Source organism: Sphaerodactylus townsendi, linkage group LG09 (genome assembly GCF_021028975.2).
Source record: "Sphaerodactylus townsendi isolate TG3544 linkage group LG09, MPM_Stown_v2.3, whole genome shotgun sequence".
Classification (NCBI taxonomy): Eukaryota; Metazoa; Chordata; class Lepidosauria; order Squamata; family Sphaerodactylidae; genus Sphaerodactylus; species Sphaerodactylus townsendi.
In genome coordinates, this window is record NC_059433.1 from 16,356,208 (window position 1) to 16,375,676 (window position 19,469).

A 19,469-nucleotide genomic window follows, 5' to 3' on the forward strand; every position below is an offset into this window, starting at 1 on the left:
ACTGATGTGAAGTCATGCATCATTAGACATCATTTACGGCTTGAACCAAAGGCAGGAGGGCAAATAGTCTCCTCACCCCCAGTTATCCAGTTCAGTTTCGGCAAACCTAAGAATTTGAGCTATGAACTGGTTCAAACTCCGTTGCGCTCCTCGGCTCACTAGGTGTCACTAAATGACCACAGCAAACTTCAGTGTTTCAGTTCCCCATCTGGAGATAACAACACTGACAGTAATACAGAGTTGTAGTAATATATGTAAAGTTCTTTGAACACTCAGAAAGCTCTGTGTAAATTCTAGTTACTATTTCTGCATGACGCATAAAGGAAACACACTTCACTTATCATCTGAGAATAGTTACGCAATTTTATCTAGTGTTCAGTTGCATGTTTCGCTGGGAAGATCTCATCCATCTCAGCAAAGACTATAGGAACACCAGCAAAGGGAATTTAAATTAGCTAGGGTCCAATTGGCCATGCTGGCAGGGCTGATGGGAATTGTAGTCCATAACATCTGGAGTGCCAAAGGTTCGCCACCACGGAGCTAGGTTATTAAGGGTCCCAATTCACGGAGCAATATTTTACTACAATGAGAAATTAACAAAAAAAAAATCTCAGAGGGTTTTGAAAGCAGAAAGCTTTGTCTTCCAGCATTAACATTTAAGACACATCCTTCCTTTGATCCAGCTTCTCCGGTCCCAGTTCTGTTAACATTTGAAACGAGACCTTGGGGAATACCTTGATGAAAGCAAATTATTGCCAACAGTAATTGCCAACAATCTTTGCCTTATGTCTGGTGCTTTCTGCTAGCTCTGTAAAGTTAGAAATGATGTGTTATGCTACTGGTAAGAAGACAAGAATTTTGTGTAATAGTCCGTCTAGTGATTAGTGGGATACCGCAAGCTGAGTGAATGAAATTTCAGGATCAGCTTTAGTGCAAGTATTGAGGGGCTTTTTCATAGTATGCACAAACTGCATGTACACTAATTATCTGATTTCTGTCCTGTTCGTGTGGAACCAGTTCTAGTGTGGTGTTTCTTGTCCATAGAGGGATTTATGGAACTGTTCTTATTTATATACATATATCCACGTTATTCACACAATTTATGGAGTAATCCTGTGAATCTTAGGCCCCTTCCGCACACGCAAAATAATGCGTTTTCAAACCACTTTCACAACTGTTTGCAAGTGGATTTTGCCATTCCGCACAGCTTCAAAGAGCACTGAAAGCAGTTGGAAAGTGCATTATTCTGCATGTGCGGAATGAGCCTAACAGAGGTGGTTTGCCTTTGTCTGCATGGCGATCCTGATATTTTTGGTGGTCTCCCATCCAAGTACTAACCAGGACTGACCTTGCTTAGCTACTGAGGTCTGGCAGGATCACACTGGTCTGGGCCATCGTGGCCAGGGCTATGGGATTATGAAAATAAAGTCCTGTTCTGATCTGTGTAATCAATAAGTAGTGTGATTTTGTTAAAAGTAGGCAATGCTTTCTTTTAGCATTATGCAATAGTAAGCACAGCTCTACAGATTTTCCTGTTAACCTTAATCAACACCTCCAATTATTTAAATCACACATGACAGCGATTGCAGAGTTTTATAAAATATATTGCACTATAGCATCTTCTTCATTCTAGCTGAGTTTTTTATTTTATAAATGATATAAACATAGAGTTCTCTTTTTTAAAAAAAGAATTAGTTCTTTGGTTGTGAAACACGCATTTCCTGATGTGAGACTAAACTGATTATTACGTGGTGTTTCTAGGACAGCGTGAGCGTGTAGTTTTTTGAGCAGTTTTGCTTATTTGTATTTTTACGGTGTTTTGCTTTGAGAGGTTATGGAAGCTGAATGGCCATTGAGAGCAGGTTGCGTGTGGAGGGTGTTTTACAAGCTACGATTATTGCACTCAGCTGTACATTCGCAGATGGGTCGAAATGACTGTAGCTGTTGTTTTCGTTACTAGGGAACTGCACTGAACAGAATTTTTAGTAACACGGTGATAGGGAAAGGTGTCCAGATTCAGAATCCAGAAGGGCTTGCTCCTGAAAACGTTAGCTGATTCGTAATTGTCTGAAATTTGCATAAGTTATAAACAGCTGTGACTAGTGTCATTTTAATCCCTGTATAATCAATTGCTTCTGCTTCTTTTGTTTTCTGTTTCCTTCTGCCTGTGTCATGACAGCGATCCAATGAAAACGTACAGTGAATTTTAGAAGCCATTATGTCTTGCCCGAACAGGTTATCATTGAGGCCCAGCTTCTCTGAGGCTTAATGCCAGATTCTGCTTTCAGTGCAAGTGTGTACACTTAGAAAGGGGAAGTGATTTAAAAGAGGCATGCAAAGGGCCTTTTTCTCTCCGCTAACCACAGGCATTCTACACACGGCTGGAATTAGAGGGAAGAGTGTCTGAGCCAAAGGGTACCATTTCCAAGTAGGCGTGAGATCCATCACCTCTTACTTTATTAGCCCCAGCACTTCCCAGCTAAGCAATGTGCAGCACACACAGGAAACTCTTTGTGCTACGTACTTAATGCTTTAACGTTAAAATTGTTGGTAGCAATACCCATGCCGTGTTGTGCCGAATTCTGCATAACTTTCCTTTATGGACACTGTACACATTGAGTCCGTGTTTATCTCTACATGTTTGCCAGGAATCGCAAGAACTGTTGGCCCTTGAACATGACTTTTGCTACATGAGAACTGAGGAACTAGAAAGGGCAATTCATGAGTACTCACACATTTCTGTAAATGCACCTGATAAATTACTAGGCACGTACTGCTTCATGTTTCATTCGACTGAATGTAAAATAATTTCATAGGAACAAATGTGGTTTTTTTTTTGCAAAAGCAGTGGAATGTATACATTGCATTTTGAATCCCCTCTCTTCTCTGTTTCTGATCAAGGTTGTATTACAAAAGAAAAGACTTGTCAGCAAAATGGATACTGCTGCTACCCTGTTTTCCCGAAAATAAGACCTACCCTGAAAATAAGTCCTAGCATGGTTTTTCAGGATTTTTGAAGGATGCTTGAAATATAAACCCTACTCCAAAAATAAGCCCTAGTTACAGATTCCCCAGGCGCGGCTGATCTGGTCGCATGGGGTGTCCAAAAAAAATAAGACATCTCCTGAAAATTAGCCCTAATGCATCTTTTGGAGCAAAAATTAATATAAGACCCTGTCTTATTTTCGTGGAAACACGGGTAAGATAGGCTGGGGTGTGTGTGTGATTTGTCACTTAATAGCAATTGTTGAATAGCAGTCATGATCCAGATGTTTGTATGCTTTCTGCCTTCATGATCCTTTGAGTATATTAGACAAACACCTGTAAATTTTCTATTAAAATCTAGAAATTCTCCCATGGTGGTGAAGTTCATAACAGCATTGCAAAAGTATTGGTCTTCGGAAAGGAAGTTTGCTGCGTTGCCACATTTCATTTTCATCATCAATGGAATATAGTTGAAACTATAGTTCAGTGATGCTTAATACTGTATGGATTCATAGTAGGGGCATTCAGATCAGAGGGTCTCAAACCACAGGTTCGTTTGTTTTTGCTAGGACAGGCCTGATAATAATTCACTTAGCTCAGGGGTCTGCAACCTGTGGCTCTCCAGATATTCATGAACTACCATTCCCATCAGCCCCTGCCAGCATGGCCAATTGGTAGGGGCTGATGGGAATTGTAGTTCATGAACATCTGGAGAGCCACAGGTTGCAGACCTCTGAGCAACTATCCACACCCCCTTGAAGAGGCCCACTGCCCATTTTGAGACTCATGGATTTCGATTCACCTTCCATGAAGGCTTATAGTTAACTGATTATTTATAAATATTATTAGAAATACGCATAGAGGCAACTGTAAATATGCTATTCAGGTTTGAAGTCAAAAAGAGTCACTGCAACTACATACTGTGGCAATATTTTTTCTCTGTGTTGCACAATTCTGTTTTTCTTAGAGGCGAAGAATGGCTTGTATAGGCTTAGGGCTATAAAGATATGCAAATGCTTGTGTAATATATGCATTTTTGGAATACAATTTTTTTTGTAGATTAAATCCCCCCTGGTATTTTTAAGCATAGCAACTATGCACATAAAGTGTAGAATAAATTATTACTTTGTTTACTCTGGAACTTTGGATTGTCTGTCTTCATATTCCATTATTATCCTTCAAATTTAATGAATGGGATTCGGGTGAAACTTTATTCAAAATTCAGGCATTTTATTCCTGTTGTAACCTATTGATTATTTTGGGAAATATCAAATATAAAATCTCTTTAGTTTTCCAAGACAGTACTAAATATTTTTTCCCACTAACAACTGCTATGAAATAGTGAAATCAAATACCAAGATAAAATACTACTGGGCGTCAAATGCCACTAAGATATCATGTGAATATATCTATATTCAGAACCTATTGGTCACTATTCCATATAAAAATGCCACAAGGAGAATTGTGAGAAGACTACATGAGAACAAGCAATTCTGGTTTGGGTGCTGAGCAACAGAATATTCCTGCAGCAGAATCACAGCTCTGAGGGTTATGAGGGAAGACATCAAACCACAGCCACAAAATGAGTAACATCTGTGTACTTGTTTTGTAAAGGAGTGATTGTCTGCAAAAGAACCTGACATTCCTGGGCAATGACAACTGGTTTGTTATATTCCTGGAGTCATCATGACTGTCCTCTTTCTGTTTCTCTTGTTCCCATAATACATACTTATACATTGCCAGGAGCATCTGCCACAGATTGGACACATACAGGAGTGGACTGGCCAATGAATGTAAAAGGAAATGACCTCATTGTCCTAGAGGGTCAGTGGTAGTACAGCACGAACACAGCCAAGCTTAGGGTTACCAGGGACTCCCTCACAACCAGCATGGGGTAGGGGGTGTTACCCATTTGCTAGGGCAACATTCAGTGACCAAAAGAATGAATTAATATAGTAATTCAGGCTCACAGCAATAAGGAACCGGCAAGCAGGGTTTTTCTCAATGAAAATATGGCTCATTCCACACATGCAGAATAATGCACTTTCAAACTGCTTTTAGTGCTCTTTGAAGCTGTGCGGAATAGCAAAATCCACTTGCAAACAGTTGTGAAAGTGGTTTGAAAATGCATTATTTTGCGTGTGCAGAAGGGGCCTACTTTTACTGTCACACCAAAGAATCTCTATTATAACTTTCGCTAATGCAGCCATGCAGGGCCAGGCACCCTGCAAGGTTCTTATTGGATTTTCAAAGGTTACAACAAAGCAAGGTGATCAAGGATACAATACAAGACAGTCAAAAACAATGAAAAACAATTTAAAACACAATACAGAGTACTCAGAAGACAATGAATGAAAGGTGGCGAAGTCTCACGATACTACACTACCAATGAGACTGCGCAGTGGCGGGAAACTTGAGGCAGGGAAAAGGGTCCTTATCTTGGGTGCTGATGATATTATTCAAGGAGACTTTTCTGGAGGCTGGACCCCCGCCCAGGCCAGTCATCGAGCTGGAACCATTAAAACAAAAGCAGGGGCAGAGCCGGCTGCCTGATCTTCTGAGGTGTGGATATATAACACAATAAAGAATCCCACACCCTGTTCTCTGAGTTCATTGTCCTTTGTGGTTGGAGATCTGGGGTCTTTGTAAACGTAATGAAATCATCTTCAGGACATATGGGAGGAGGGAGGAAATCCATTTGCAAATCTCTGGGGAGCCCTCAGAGAAAACCTAAAAAAAAATTCTACCGATATATATATGGAAAACAATAAAACCAAAAAATTTCAATCATATAAAATATGTTTTTTTAATCAAACCTACTGCTCACAGGGGCAACTTACCTGTCACTGGTGATACGTTGATGCCCCTTCCGGCACACATCAGAAGCGACATCATCATTTCACAGGCGGCATGGGGAAATTTGGGCAAAAACTCTATGGTAGAAGCTGTGGTTATCCTGTCAGCTCTACCTGTGCCTCAGCAGCAATGATGACCAGTGTCCATTCACCAATTGTCTCCTCCAGTGAGACTGCCAGCCTGACCCTGAACTCATATATCTGCTTGAACTACTAGCCGTTTGGAAGCGGGGAGAGACCTGCTTTTCAAGCAAATGCTTGGCAAAATGTTGGCTTCCTTCCCTCAACCCTTTCCATCCAATTGTGATCGCCCCGGGCTCTTGCCTGTTCTTGTTACAGGGCATGAGAAGGTCAATGTGACTAGGACCTGGATGAAGAATTGGCTTCAAATCTTCACTTGGCCATGAAGCTTACTGGATTATCTTAAGCCAATCAGTCACTCTCCGTTTATGCTGGCATACAGTGTTGTTGAAAGAATAAAATATTGCTGCAAGCTGCTTAGATGAAGGGTGAGATAAAAATGTAAGCTCAATAAAACTGTCTGAATGATAAAACACCTTACCAGGGCTGTTCTTGCACCATTTCTCACCTTGCTTCAACTTGCTTGAACCTCACTTCCAGATTCTGTAAACGTTCCCCAAAGCGCCACATATTCATGTCTCAACATGTGCCTTACTTTCCTGCACTGTCTTCTGGGAACTTGCCTTTCCAACTTAAAATTTTACTTCACCTTGGGTTAGATCTTTCCTCTCTTCATCTGGAAGACCAAGGCCCTGTCAAGAGGATGGGGACGGCTGACCACAGAACGCACATGCATACTCCATTGGAAAAATAAAGCATCTGAATAAGACATGTATTTGGTTAAAAATAATCTTTTAAAACAGTTTTCATAGCCTGTCCAAAAAAGTTGCCAAGATCAGAAAAAAAAATTCTGGAAGGAACGTTCATAATCTCACCGGAGTGTGCTTTTAAACCTTCCTTTTGCCCCTCTACCCCAATTATTTCAAACACCTGCTCTCCGCACATTTCGTTGCATTTCTTTGCCCAGCTCTGTTAATATTTTGAAGCACTGGAAACACACCCAGTATGTCTTTCTTTTTAATTATTTTCAAATTAATTTTAATTTTCTGAATTATTCAAGCCTGCCCATTTGTTCCATAAAACTGAACTTTAATTAATATTTTTCAGTTTAAAGTCTCCTAAAGTTTCGGCAGGGTGCTTTATGGGCTGTTTTAATCAAATGCATTGGAATGGTCTCGAGATTTCCCAGTTTCTCAGTTAATGGCACCTTTTCCCATAAGCAAAATAATAATGTTTAAAACGTTTCACTTACATCTAATGTGACTCACCAAGGTATCCTGGTAGTGCGCCATGGCTCATTTGCAGAGGTATGCCAAATTCTGCACGGGGGAGGTAATTTGTCACCAGAACTTTGGAGTTTGTGAAATCAATCTGTTCTATATTCAAAAAAATAATCTTTCTGCCAGCCTAAAGTTGGGCAATAGTGACTATCTCTTGCCATATTAAGGTCCCACCAACCACCAGTAGGGGATGCGGGGTAGAGCTTTTACAGAAAGCTGCTTTCCATGGTATGAAATATGTGGTGGCGAACCTTTGGCACTCCACATGTTATGGACTGCAATTCCCATCAGCCCCTGCCAGCATGGCCAATTGACCATGCTGGCAGGGGCTGATGGGAATTGTAGTTCATAACATCTGGAGTGCCAAAGGTTCGCCACCATGGAAATATGTGATGGTTGTACGGCATTTTTCATTTTTTTTAAACTCTGCATTACTTCATGAAAATACTTTAGGTATTCAGACTGAGACTTTCCTCAAAGCCCTGGAGATGCCGACCTCCAGGAGGGCCTTGGGATCCCCCAGAATTACAGCTCAACTGCAGACTTACAGAGATCAATTTCCCCGAAGAAAAGAGGCACTCTACGGGGAGGACTCTATGGCACTGTACCCCATTGAAGTTTCTCCCTTGCCAAATCTCCTGGAGTTTCCCACTCTGGATCTGGCAACCTACCCCCCTCTTTCCCTGTTGGTGGCCAAGAGAGACCTTGTAACCCTACCGTCTCCACACGTTTCTCAGTGCCATAGGCTGAAGCATGGTTTGTACTACAGCGGAACCTCGATTTTCGTTGGTAATCCGAAAAGAATCGATGAAAACCGAAACCGATGAAAACCGAGGCAAAGTTTTCCATAGGAATCAATGTACATCCAATTAATCCGTTCTAGGCACTCCAAAAAACATATCAAAAACACATTTTTGGTGAATAAACATAGTGTTTAATGCTGAAAACCGTAACAAACAATAACACTAGGACCAGCTTCAGAGCCAGTGGACCAATGTCGCACCAGAAAGCTGTCCAAAGAGGTCTGTTTCTGACGCCTCTAAGATTTGTCTGAAATGGGGCAAGACATTGTCAGTAAACAAGTTGCAGATACGGCCTGCAACAGCTTTGTCCGGGTGATTTTTCTCCACACACCCCTGCACCTTACTGCAAATCGATGAAAACCGAAGGCAATGAAAACCGAGGTTCCACTGTATTGGTTTATTGTTTAAAGTAATAGGCTATTACAATATAAAATACATCCATATAAATCCCTAAATATAACTATATAAAATATATTAAAATTATATACGGACCGAAAATTCAATTGACAAAAGCAACATCAGATTTATTCATTAAAATTATTCGGCAGGGATATTACACTCATGGCAAATCTGGCCTATATATTTTTATTTATTACTATAAGTAATAAACAGATCAGTATCAGATAGAAGAAAAAACAACTTCTCTGAAACTGAAGAATCGCTCAAACCTGTTAATAGCTTATCAGGCTATGAGTAGAGGGGAAATTATATATATATATATAATGTATTCTAACATATATGTATTGTATTCTAACACACACACATATATATTCTCAGGAACTGACACTCCACAAATATAAAAACTCAGAGCCACCAGAGTTTGAGAAAAGTGACCTGCATGGAAGGCTGTTGAAAGGGAACAGATGTAAAGACCATTCTGAGATTTGCTGAAGTAATATCAACAAAATAAGAAGCTCTGACATGATCTTTTAAAAATTGGCTTATACTTGGATAAGAATGTAGACTGGGAAATTGCTAGCCTCTCCCGTGGCATCACATTCATAATCACAATCACAAATAATAAAACCAGCATTAAGGGTCTCTAAGGTACCATCTACTATGGAATACCAATAAAGAATACCATTGAAATGAACTGACCGGGACATGTCATCACATAGCATCAGTATGAAACACTGTTTTGAAAGTAAGTTGATGGAAGGAAGCATTGCTTTGCTTTAGCCAAAATCTTAATAAAGCTACAAGTATAAGAACCCTTATTGAGGGCAATTCTAGCTCAGTCCAGATCAGCTGCTACAGGGTCCCTTTCGGTAAGGACAAGGTTCTGCTATTTTATTTAAAAAAAATAGAACCCAAACTTGCCATAAAGTTGTCATCCCAACCCAAACTTCTTCCCCACACAACAGCCTTACCCAGATACAATTTTAAAGCTGGCTCAATGAAAGAAAGAAAAAAGGTAAGTTAAAATTTCAGAATGGCCCCAATTGACGTTGACAGTATAGCTCTTTTAATTATCAACTGAGCTTTCCAGATCAAGGTGTCACTAAAAGTTATCCCCAAATATTTAAAAGCACTGCATTGATCAATAAAGATTCCATGAATACTCCAATGGAACTTACAGGGTCTTACAAAGTTACTTACTGGCTCCCATCCCTTAGCTAGCCTGTTTCTTTACAACCAAGGATAACCAGGAGAAAGAATATTCCAGTGAAATTAAATATTCAGCCGCAGACACCAAGTCATCTTTCAAAAAGAATTCTGCTAAAGGCACTCAATGTGCTCCAAAGTTTGTATTCTAACATCTTGCCCCAAGCTTGCTCCAAATACACTGGCTCAAAATTATCTTTCTTCCAAGGGCACTTTCGCACATGCAGAATAATGCACTTTCAATCCACTTTCAATGGACTTTGCAACTGGATTTTACTGCGCGAAATAGCAAAATCCACTTGCAAACAATTCTGCTGCCGGGGGGGTGGGCACAGAGGAGGCAGAGATGCTAGAGAGGCACAGAGCGGTGCGTGCGGGACTTGCTGGAGGCTAGAGCAGGCTGCCCCCTGCTTGAGTGCGTGGGGCGGAAGAAGAGGGAGCCAACCAGTTTTTTCTAAACTAAAACCTCAGCATTCAGGTTAAAATTGCCGGGTTGGCACTTTGCGATAAATAAGTGGGGTTTGGGTTGCAATTTGGGCACTCGGTCTCAAAAAGGTTCGCCATCACTGCTGTAGGACATCACCTCAGTTTCTAGCACATCAGCCTTGAACTGAATATAAAGCTTTCCACCATTTGAGGACCTCCTCCAGATACGTTAAAATCTAATGAAAGACTCGCTTGGGCATCTGCTCTGCACTGTGACAGTTTTGGCTTGGACTTCAGTGAGGGCTCGGCCTTGCCAAAAGGGATGGAACTAATTAGAGAAGAAAGAGGCGCTTTGCAGTTAATTCAGCAACTCACTGTTTTCACAGTTTCTAGGCATGACAATCCCACCTTTCTGAAAGGTACTTCAGTTATACCAATTCTGGCAGTCCTTTTGTTTGACAGCAGGGCAGGGCTGGCTTTGCAGAGAAGATTTTTGTCTCTCTAATGGGACTACTAGTATTTTTCTAAAGTTCTTAAAAATAGGCTAGTATGGCAATATTGACAGACCAAGTTACAGGCCTACTTAACCCAACCCAGATGCCATTTGAACAAATGTCCCATTGATTTCAGCTACATGACATCCAAACAGATTGGTTTTACTAGGATTCTCAATCAGGATAGCCGTTTCTGCAATGTACGTTCAAAATGCTATCCCCAGGGAGCTGTTTCCGTACAAAAGCGGCACAGCTGCCTACTCTTCTTTCAGGACCTACCTTCCCTGCGCATCGTCTAGTAGCGTCGCCGGTGTCTGGGGACATGCCCCCCCTGCCCCAAGCGACTCCAGAGCCGTTGTGCAGGGTAGAAGTATGTCCCCCCTGGCCTCGGCGATGTGCTGGACGGTCGCAGGGAAGGTAGGTTGATCGGGCAATGGCACAGCGCGGCGCCGTCTTCCCGGTAGTTTCCGGGACTGTTCGTGCGAAGGGTCCCATAGGGTTGGGTCGGCGTCATGTACGCCGACCCAACCCCCAGTGTGGCTGTGCGGAAACGGCCTCTCACAGCTTAATCTTCCTCACAAAGTGGTTGTATAGTGGATAAAATGAAAGAGAAGACAATGACGGCATAAGCTTCTTTGGTTCCACCAGTGAAGAGAAAACATAAGAGGATGTAAATGTCTGAATAAACAAATAAACACAAAACCAAAGAGTCACCACGTAAGACATATTGTTCATCGCTACATAAACGTTTTGCAGCCTTATATCAGTCTTAAAGACTGTATAAATGCATAGAGGTAAAGATGGGCTCTTGATACGACCCCAACCACTAATGTTGAACTCTAAAACTTCTCAACTAATGTAGTATGAGTCAATTACTTATAAGACAATTCCCAACTTTCCAGTTCTGTGTCAGTCTGCGTTCTTCCTTTTTTAAGGGGCTGTTTTTATTTTTAAACGCGGCTACAACTGGTCATCAATATTGTGGATTCTGTGGGTAGCATCCAAATGTGACCAATTACCATAGTGCTGAAATATAATGATTTCAATGGGTAACATAATTCTTCTAGGAAATTTGGGTTGGAAAGAAATTGCTTGGGTCGTTTTCCCATCCTTTTATGGCAGTTCAGCAAAATTTAAAAAAAAAAGAGCTTAACCATTTGAGAAGTCGTTTAGGATACAGGGTAGCCAAAGGCATCATCCGAACACTGTAATCCACGCTGCATTTTTTTGCCAGCTCGATGCACATCACACCATTTTCTTTGTTTTATTTGCTGATGCTCAGCACTAAAAGGATTTGATTTCACCCACTGGGAGCCTGAATGCTATCACAGCTCATAAAGAATCCGTACATGTGTCTAAGATGTTACATGCTTTTTCCGTCCCAAAGCACTCACAGTGCATTTATCAGCAAGGACTGGGTTATACAAATGCCAAATCTTCTGAATGCCTGGTGTGTAAAGTGCCAACCCCAGAAAGGGCTTTCAGGGCAAGTGAGAAGCAGAGGTGGGTTGCCATTGCTTTCCTCTGCAGAGCCTTCCTTGGTGGTCTTCTTTCCAAGTACTGACCCTACTTAGCTTCCAACTAGCTAGTGTCAGCCCAGACTGACTGGGGTGTAGATTACTACCTCTGCAGTGTTGCTGGTCGTATTCTAATTGTACATTACTATACAGCTATTCTTCATACTGTTGGGAGGGTAATCTAGCCGTGGGGCAGAGGGGGGATAGTGGCTGCGGCCTGCCTGGTGCTGCCGTATCTCGCGCTGCAGAAGGCAGCCGCGCCAGGCAGGGAAACCCCCTCTGACTGATACAGCAGGCAGCTGCCTGCTCCGTGGGGCAGAGGGGGGGATGTCAGCACCAGGCAGGGAAACCCCCTCTGCCCGATAGAGCAGGCAGCTGCCTGCTCCATGGGGCAGAGGGGGGATGGCTTCTGTGAGGATGGCAGAGGGGGGATGGTGGCTGCTCTGGAGGGACACGCCCAGACTACCCTCCGACCTCCAGGGGTCAGAGGGCAGTGTGGGTGTGTCCCTCCAGCCCTCCAGAGCAACGCTGGAAGAAGAGGTGAGTGGAGGGGATGTGAAAAGTGGCGATATCACACACAGAGCTGCCTCTGGTTCGGCCCCTCCACTCACCTTTCCTTCCAGCACTGCTCTGGATGGCTGGAGGGACACGCCCACACTACCCTCCGACCTCCAGGCCATGTGGAGCCGCAGTAGAAGGCTGAAAGAGCCGCATGAGGCTCCGGAGCCGCGGGGTTGCAGACCCCTGGTTTAGTCTGACTCTGTGGAGAGAGAATGAAGTGACAGATAGGGCAAGAGCCCCTCAAGTTTCAAGATCAGATGCTGTCCTCTGTACTAAAAGAATTATGATCTTGAGAGCCCTCAAGCATTTCTAAAGGACATCGCCATGATAACTTCAATGCGTTTTCATTTCAACAAACAATCATGGCTGTTTGAGAGAGAGAACCTCATAAACTTACACTGATGACAGGACACGGACAGTTAGGTTTCTTGCACATTTATTTGTTTGTTTGTTTGTTTATGGGATTTGTATACCGCCCAACCCCCGAAGGGCTCTGGGCGGTGCACAACACAGATTCCACATACAATATATACAGACAAAACCCCCATTAAATTAGAATAATTTAAATTTAAGAATTTAAAACACAGCGGTAGATTCAATAAAAATGGCGTCAGCAATAACCCCAATTAAACCCTCCCAAAGAGGGGGAAACAGAACAAGAAGTGGGTCCCCTAGATGACAGGGGGACTCCAAAACCGGGGGAATAGAAGGGGCACCTCGATCAGCGGCTGGGCACTCCAAAAGCCCGGTGGAACAATTCAGTCTTACAGGCCCTGCGGAACTCACCAAGATCCCGCCAGGCCCAGACAGCTGGAGGAAGAGTGTTCCACCTGGCAGGGGCCAAGGCTGAAAAGGCCCTGGCCCGAGTGGAGGCCAGCCGCATCATCAGATATTCTTGCCTCTTCCTGGAGGATAAGTTCATGTAAGTTCCTCTGTGAATAAAACATTACTGCATGTGGAAGTGGATCTCCGAACCCTGGACAATGTGGCTATTGATTCAATCAAATCTGAGATTTGCTAATAATTTTTGTAGGTTCAGCCTGAAGTGGATAGTTTGTAATTTGCAGGAGTATAACCAGCACTAAAGGTTAAATATATCTTGCCATCCAGCAGTCGTCTCTAGGGTAGCCGACTTCGGTGAGAGACTGCTTATTTTTGTTAGGGAGACATTGGATATTTTTGTTAGCTACTCAAACTATTTCATTCTTAAGTTCTTTGAGTGATGTATCTAAAAGGAAAAAAGGCTTCCATCTTTTTTTTTTAAAGCTTCTGAAAGCCTCTCAGAGTCTTGGAATGTTATAAATACTCATCAGGAAAAGGTCAGAGGAACAGACTAAAATGAATTTCTTAGACAGCCAGAAAACTGTTATTTTTCAGCAAGAAAATATCTATTTTAATAGAAATTTCCAACTAACTGCTCCTTTTAAAAGAAAACAGATCAAGCTGCCCAGAAAAACATCGTGAAAGGGGGCGTGTCCATCACTGTTTTTGTCTTGAATTATTTTTCACTGGATTTTCAAAAATGGGGGGGACATAATATTCTGTTTTAAGTACGAAGCTGGACAGCAATGACCCTTCCAATAGAACCTTTCCTCTTTGCAATAATTTTACAACTTCAGCATTAAAAACAAACCAATCCTGTGCATCTGTAAACCCACTGAAGTAAATAGATCTGGGAATCCATTATTCTGCATAAGATTTCTTTTGGAAGAACGACCAGTTGTATCCAGTGCTTCTATCAACTCAGAAAAAGGTTTTAAATGTCATTAAGCCGGTTTAAATAATTCTGTCTTAAGAGCTTTCTGAATAACACTAACAGCCCCATCCAAGGGGGGAATCTGTTACCACCAGGAAAATAAACAAAATATTTTCCTGAAGTCAGGTTGCCTGGCTACACTGGCTCCATGCCGGGACGCAGAGACTTGTGTGGTTCAGAAGCCTCCATAAGGTTCACAGAGAACGCATATGTATGTTTGTGCCAATGCTATACAGTTTCCCTCTTGTTTAACGGTAACAAATCCACTGTTGGGAGTGGTGCAAGATGTGCCAGCAGATCGGGCCTTCCTGGGTCATTTACCCTGGCGAAGGGATGGATCCACTGACAGGCAACCGCCACAGCCCTCCACGATGGTGGAACGCAGCACTAAACATCTTGCCAGCTTCCCTGCCCCCCCCCCCCCGCTGGCATTGCAGGGATGGTCTGGGGGCATGGCCAGGGGAGAAGTTGACACCAGTTGGCTTCCACCTGGCCATTGTCCAGCAATCGGGCTTGGGACTTGCGCCACCTTTTTGATGGCATACGTCCATTAAGTCCAATGGGGGCTTAAGAACATAAGAACATAAGAACATAAGAACAAGCCAGCTGGATCAGACCAAAGTCCATCTAGTCCAGCTCTCTGCTACTCGCAGTGGCCCACCAGGTGCCTTTGGGAGCTCACATGTAGGATGTGAACGCAATGGCCTTCTGCGGCTGTTGCTCCCGATCACCTGGTCTGCTAAGGCATTTGCAATCTCAGATCAAGGAGGATCAAGATTGGTAGCCATGAATCGACTTCTCCTCCATAAATCTGTCCAAGCCCCTTTTAAAGCTATCCAGGTTAGTGGCCATCACCACCTCCTGTGGCAGCATATTCCAAACACCAATCACACGTTGCGTGAAGAAGTGTTTCCTTTTTATTAGTCCTAATTCTTCCCCCCCCCCAGCATTTTCTCAATGAATGCCCCCCTCTTGGTTCTAGTATTGTGAGAAAGTAGAGAAAAATTTCTCTCTGTCAACATTTTCACCCCATGCATAATTTTGTAGAGCTTCAATCATATCCCCTCAGGACGCCTCCTCTCCAAACTAAAGAGTCCCAAACGCTGCAGCCTCTCCTCATAGGGAAGGAGTGCTCCAGTCCCTCAATCATCCTTGTTGCCCTTCTCTGCACTTTTTCTATCTCCCTCAATATCCTTTTTGAGATCGCGGCTGACCAGGAGACTGGACACAGTTACTCCAAGTGCGGTGGCACCCGCTGCGCTTATATAAGGGCATGACAATCTTTTGCAGTTTTATTATCAGATTCCTTTTCTAATGATCCCCAGCATAGAGTTTGCCTTTTTTCACAGCTGCCATGCATTGAGTTGAAGCATTCCCATGGAACTATCAACTAAGACGCCTAAATCCCTTCCTGGTCTGTGACTGATAGCACTGACCCCTGTAGCGTGTATGTGAAGTTTGGATTTTGCCCCTATGTGCACTCTCACTTTACATTTTGCTACATTGAACTGCATTTGCCATTTCTGAGCCCACTCACCTAATTTATCAAGGTCCAGCTTGGAGCTCTTTCAGAATCCTTTGTGGTTCCTCCACCCACCCTCACATAATTTAATTATCATCTGCAAAGCTTGGCCACCACGCTACCCACCCTACTTCCAGGTCATTTATGAATAGGGTTAAAGAGCACTGTGGTCCCAAAACGGATCCTTAGGGGGGGACACCACTCCACGGCTATCTCTCCATTGTGAGAACTTCCCATTTACACCCACTCTTTGTTTCCTGTTTCTCAACCAGTTTTTAATCCATAGGAGGACTTCCCCTCTTATTCCTTCATTGCTGAGTTTTCTCAACAGTCTCTGGTGAGGAACTTTGTCAAAAGCCTTTTGAAATCCAAGTAGACAATGTCCACCGGTTCACCCCTGTCCACATGCCTGTTTACACCCTCAAAGAACTCTAGTAAGTTTGTAAGACAGGACTTGCCTCTGCAAAAGCCATGCTGACTCTTTCTCAGCAGGTCTTGCTTTTCTACATGTTTTATAATTTTATCTTTAATGATAGATTCTACTAATTTACCAGGAACAGATGTCAAACTGACTGGCCTGTAATTTCCCGGGTCCCCCCTAGTTCCTTTCTTAAAGATTGGTGTGACATTGGCCATCTTCCAGTCTTCAGGGATGGAGCCTGATTTCAGGGATAAGTTGCATATTAAATGGGGGGGACATAATATTCTGTTTTAAGTACGAAGCTGGACAGTAATGACCCTTTCAGGTGGCAGGGAGGCTTTTTGTGTTCTTTGCCTCTCCATACCACAGGAATGGGATGCCCCCTTGGGAATGGCAGGGCAGCATGGACACGGCACCGCGCCCAGGCGCCTGGCCCTTTGGATGGGGCTGCCTGTGAGAATTCGTCTCCTTGCTCATACATTCTACTGAATGTAATGCTCCAGTAAAGGCAAGTATAAGGGGATTTTGAAAACATTCTATCCTCCTGTTAAATGTTTCTTCTTTGTTGCCTACAGACAAAGGCAAAAGAGGGAGAGAGAGAGAGTTAAAATGTCTCTGCAGACAGAATATTTTCATAAAATCCAAACTGTTAGCCGTTTCTGCTGTGATTCATCTTTCTTTCGGATAGCAGTTTATATAGACCCCTTAGGACTTATCAATATGTGACAACAGCTTTATAGATCTTATAAGTTTGTGGTTCAGAATCCCTTTGTGGTAAAACGAATAGTCTTCTTCCTAGCATTTGACTGGCTAGGGTTCCTGTGGACTATCTTCATTTATCTCAGTTAGAACAACAGCCATTTGGCTCCTCCCCTTTCTAAATGGCATCCATTTTTACCCTTTCTCATTGACTGGGTTAGAGATGCAACTGAAACACCAAGGCCTCCTCCAAGAGCTAAAACCAAGAGTTTCTTCCTTTTCCTGTAGTGTCCATTCTCCAGGTCACTGTGTAACCCTGTATAACACCAGCTGGGTGACCTTGGGCTAGTCACAGCTTCTTGGAGCTCTCTCAGCCCCACCTACCTCACAGGGTGTTTGTTGTGAGGGGGGAAGGGCAAGGAGATTGTAAGCCCCTTTGAGTCTCCCGCAGGAGAGAAAGGGGGGATATAAATCCAAACTCCTCCTCCTCCTCCTCCTCCTCCTCCTCCTCCTCCTCCTCTTCTTCTTTGTTGCTTCTTCTTCCTCTTCTCCTTCTTCTTCTTCTTCTTCTATACCTTACATGAAAATGACGACCCGAGTTCGCTTCTCTTCATTCTTTCTGTCCAGTCTCTTTTTTGCCAGTGGTGTCATATGTATTCTATGATAGGCAGTTATTTTGAAGTGCTAATCATCATGAATGCAGTGCTCCAAAGAAAATACATAAATATAGGAAACAAGCAAGTAAATACGCCTGCAATAGTGTCACTATTAGGAGGAACAGGGAGGCCAATTTTTAACCAAAACAAAATAGTGCCAAACTACAGCCCACAGAAGAGTTTGGATTTCTACCCCACCTTTTTCTCCTGTAAATATTCTCAAAGCAGCTTATAAACTTCTTCTCTTCCTGTCCCCACAACAGACACCTTGTGAGGTAGATGAGGCTGAGAGAGTTCTGAGAGAACTGTGACTAGCCCAAAGTCACTCAGCAGGCTTCATGTCGAGGAGTGGGGAAACAAGTCTGGTTCATCAGATTGGAGTCCATCACTCTTAACCGTGCTGACTCTCCAGAGACAGTAAAGCTAAAGATGAACACTAAAGAGGTATACTTTGAAAGCCCTTCGTTACAAAGAAAATATTCTGTCTGCAAACATATATTTCCTTTCCTGATAATGCTTTATTCTCCATAGGGATTATATCCTTCATGAGTGGGATTCTGCCTAGCAAATTTTTGGTAGGTTTTTTGGGGGGAGTGGTGTTCCAATTAAATATAGAATATATTTGCAGCTCCACATTGATCCTCTTATCCCCGGGATTGTTCCTCCAAATTTTACAGATATGGGAGAAAGACTCCCAGTTTACATTCTCACTTGCAGAATGGACTTAAGGGGGCATCTGGCAGCCCTGGAAGACAGATGAATGTAGTTTAGCAGAGAAGGCACAGAAATTTGCATTTGGCAGCCCAAGACAATATTACAAGTAGGCATACTTGGGAAACAGACAGGCCCTCCGTCATGCACACTACAGTCATAAAACAGCAAACAAGTGTAATTAGTAAAAAAAACAACAACAGAAGAGCTTGTAAATACAGAGTATCAAGTAAGAAATTCTTCAACACGGAGAGGAAAATGGGAGCTCTTCTGCTTCAGAGCATCCCTCAAAGGCCTCTTATACTTTACAACGATTGATGGAAATGGAATGCACTGAAACATTCCAGCACAATCCTGTTTGATGGCAAAAATATTACATATTACTACTTGGTTAACGTTCATCTCTGTCATTTACATTTTCTGATGACCTGTGTTCTCTGCCATCTGGTTCCACAGCCCTTGCAGAACTGAAATAATGCAAGTGATGTAGCAGAATACTGTAGACTGAAAACTTCCATCAGTTCCTTCCAAATGCCATTAGTCTTCCAACCCAGAAGAACAGCATGTATATCTGGTTCACTTTTGGATCAGTAACAATCTGACTGCAAATACAAAGAAACACGAGTAATCCGAGACTTTCCTTGAAATTGGCCGAAGTGGCCACTAGGGGTCAGTTTTGCTATTCAATGAAATGCTTACGCAAATATATATCTCAACCATTTTGGAAAGCCAGTATGCACCACGTTGACTGTATTTTGTTTAGAAGTTGTGAGTGATCGAAGACTTCAGTCAGGATCAGATTAAATAAATACTTCTTTCTTCGCAACCTTTTCATTTCATAGTTTTCCTTATCTGTGTGAGCAAGCGTTGTACAAATATATGCGGGGAAAAGGACACCTGAATTTCTGTAGGCTATTCTTTACAGAATGGAAACAAAAACTAATTTCCAATAATAAAACTCAGTAGGATTCATTAAGAAGGATTTCAGAAATGGATCTACGGGGCAATGGGTCAATTCATAAACTCCTTGGGTGGCCTTCGGCAAACCCCATACATGAAAGTATACACGCCTTCGTGTACATACACACAGAGAGCTT